We start from the raw sequence: 2,500 nt of genomic DNA on the forward strand, positions 1-2,500 counted from the left end.
GGCCCACTTTAGACTAAAACCAATCAATCAATTATGTACCATGCTCGAAATAGAACATCGGTTCTGCTGAAGGAGTTTCTTGGCTCGGGTTACTTATCTTAGATGAGTTGCCACTCCGACACAAGGAGTTACGGCAGGAATTTGGAATTGGTTCAGGGTACCGGCGATAGCTCGCCTACTCTTCACAAAGGATGCCTACTACTCTTAAGAATCCGCATGCCCAGCTAAAGGGGTTTAGTGGCCCTCTTGGGGTTTGACCCTTTTGCATTTCATTCCTTGGTACAGGCGGAACACAAGGTGTGGCAGGAATTTATAATTTGTTCAGGGTGCCGGCGATAGCTCGCCTACTCTTCGTGAAGGACACCGAGGGATATTTTAACGTCCACCAACCAATGCCGACAGATTTCACGTGTAATTTATTGTCCATCCGAGGGATGGTACACACATTGATGAATCAACCTGCCTGTGAAACACCAGGATGACAGTTTATAACAGGGTCAGGATTCAAATCCAGGCTTGCCAGCTTTTCGGCGAGTCTGCATACCTGTAGGCCATCCTGCACTTTAAACTGAACTATTTATTTATTAAGAAACTTGTACATATGTTAAAGGATTTAATGTAAACAGCCATGAAACAAGAACAGAGTTTAGCATTTTTATTTTGTGTGCCATGATGATGATATCATTTGAAAGCTTGCAAGTTCATTCAACGTGTGTCCACCAATTCCTCTGATAACTTCACACCAATCATGAGGTCAGAAAGCGTAGTCTGTCATATATCTTCAAAAAGATCTGAGCTTTGTCAACAATGCAATCATATTGTTTATTTGCATGATGTCTTTGACTTATATTCAGCTGCGAAGATGCCAGTCATACTGACTTTATTGGAGATGTTCCAAAAGCTCCAAGGACTGCCTCCTCATTCCGCATGGATCCAAGCCTTACATGCTGGAAATGGCAAGCCGCATTCAATGGCATCACCATCGAGGAATCTATTGTGTATTTTGTTGCCATTGACTAATTTTTGCCATTTTCCTGCTCAAAAAGGTGCTGAACATCAAGCATGCACGGAGTAGGTCTCTTCAATCCTTGCTGTAATTTTAAAAGCACTGCTTTGGACTGCGCTCTTGATTGCATTGGGCTGGAAAGATGGCCTGCAGGTATGCACACTGGCTTCTGGCAGGATGGCCTACAGGTAGGCACACTTGCTTCTGGCAGGATGGCCTACAGGTATGCACACTTGCTTCTTGCAGGATGGCCTACAGGTATGCACACTTGCCTCTGAGCCGTCTAGCCTTGGTTTGAATCGAGGCCCAGTTACAAACTGTCATCCTAGTGTCTCGCAGGCAGGGCAATGCGTGTGCTATCCCTCACATGGGTGTTAAGCTAGGTGTCCTGCCTGCTAACATTAGTTGTTGGACGTTAAAGATTCCACGGTGTTCTTTGCAAAAAGTAGGTGACCTATCGCCGGCACCCTGAACAAATTCAAAATTCCTGCCCTAACCTACAGAGGGCACTGCATCAACAGCACAGCTGCACCCTCAGCCATTGATGCTACTCACAGCCTTGTGCTGCATATGAAAGAAGAAGAAGAAGAAGAAGGACACAATTTTCTTGTGAAAAAAAAGAAAACAGCAGAAAGTATAACAAACTCAAACAGAATGAAATGCCAACATCCATAGTTCGAATTTATTAATTTCATTGAAATTGGAATACTGTACCATATTTTAATTTAAATCATTTAAATTATAATTTTTCAAAATTATGTGCGACAACCTGTACATTAAGATGCAACCCAAATAACAAATTGAGCATGATGTTCCGAATGACCTCTATATAATACTGTAATTAAACTTTTTTTTAGTTCTGATTCAATATGCTTTACATTAATAACTACAAACACATGACCCCTAACATTAGTTGTTGGACATTAAAGATCCCATGGTGTTCTTTGCAAAAAGTAGGTGTCATGTTATTATCCTTATTGTTATTACGAGTGCGCACTCCCCAATTCTCGACCCACCTCAAATTGCTACGAGCAGGCAACGTTCTGCGGCACAGTCTAGGAAATGCATTTTATAATTTTTGGAAGAATTTTTTTTTTCCCCATCACAACATATGCTCCATCTATACTAATAAAAGGGTGTGTGTGTGTGTGAGTGTGTCAGTGTGCCTCCTCCATAACTCAAAAACCATGAAACCGAGCAGCTTGAAACTTTGCATACATACTAAGAAAACTCCAAGGAAGTGGAAGAGTGAAAATTGGGTGTTTGGGTTCATTAAAACACTCCTTTTGAAGATAATTAATGGCCTTATTTAGTTATATCCTTCATCAGGCGATCCTCAGCCACCTAATTCAATAACAGGTCGAAAGGCGTTTCCTACGTAACATCACTGGGTTCTGAAGCCGCCATGTTTTTTGGCCTGCTCAACAATTTCTTAACAATAGGTTTTATTTTACACTTTCCTCACTCATATCGAATGCCTCTTCATCATAGCTA

At 41.6% G+C, this 2,500-nt stretch overlaps 1 protein-coding gene across 1 annotated transcript in view; it reads left to right on the plus strand.

Moving 5' to 3' along the window:
* Positions 1-2,500, plus strand: part of LOC147009730 (uncharacterized) — a 95,194-nt gene that overhangs the window by 19,203 nt on the left and 73,491 nt on the right. The gene's annotated exons all lie outside the window — the stretch shown is intronic.

Source organism: Eptatretus burgeri, chromosome 17 (assembly GCF_056783735.1).
Source record: "Eptatretus burgeri isolate ZD-2024b chromosome 17, Ebu_testis_v1, whole genome shotgun sequence".
NCBI classification, from domain to species: domain Eukaryota; kingdom Metazoa; phylum Chordata; class Myxini; order Myxiniformes; family Myxinidae; genus Eptatretus; species Eptatretus burgeri.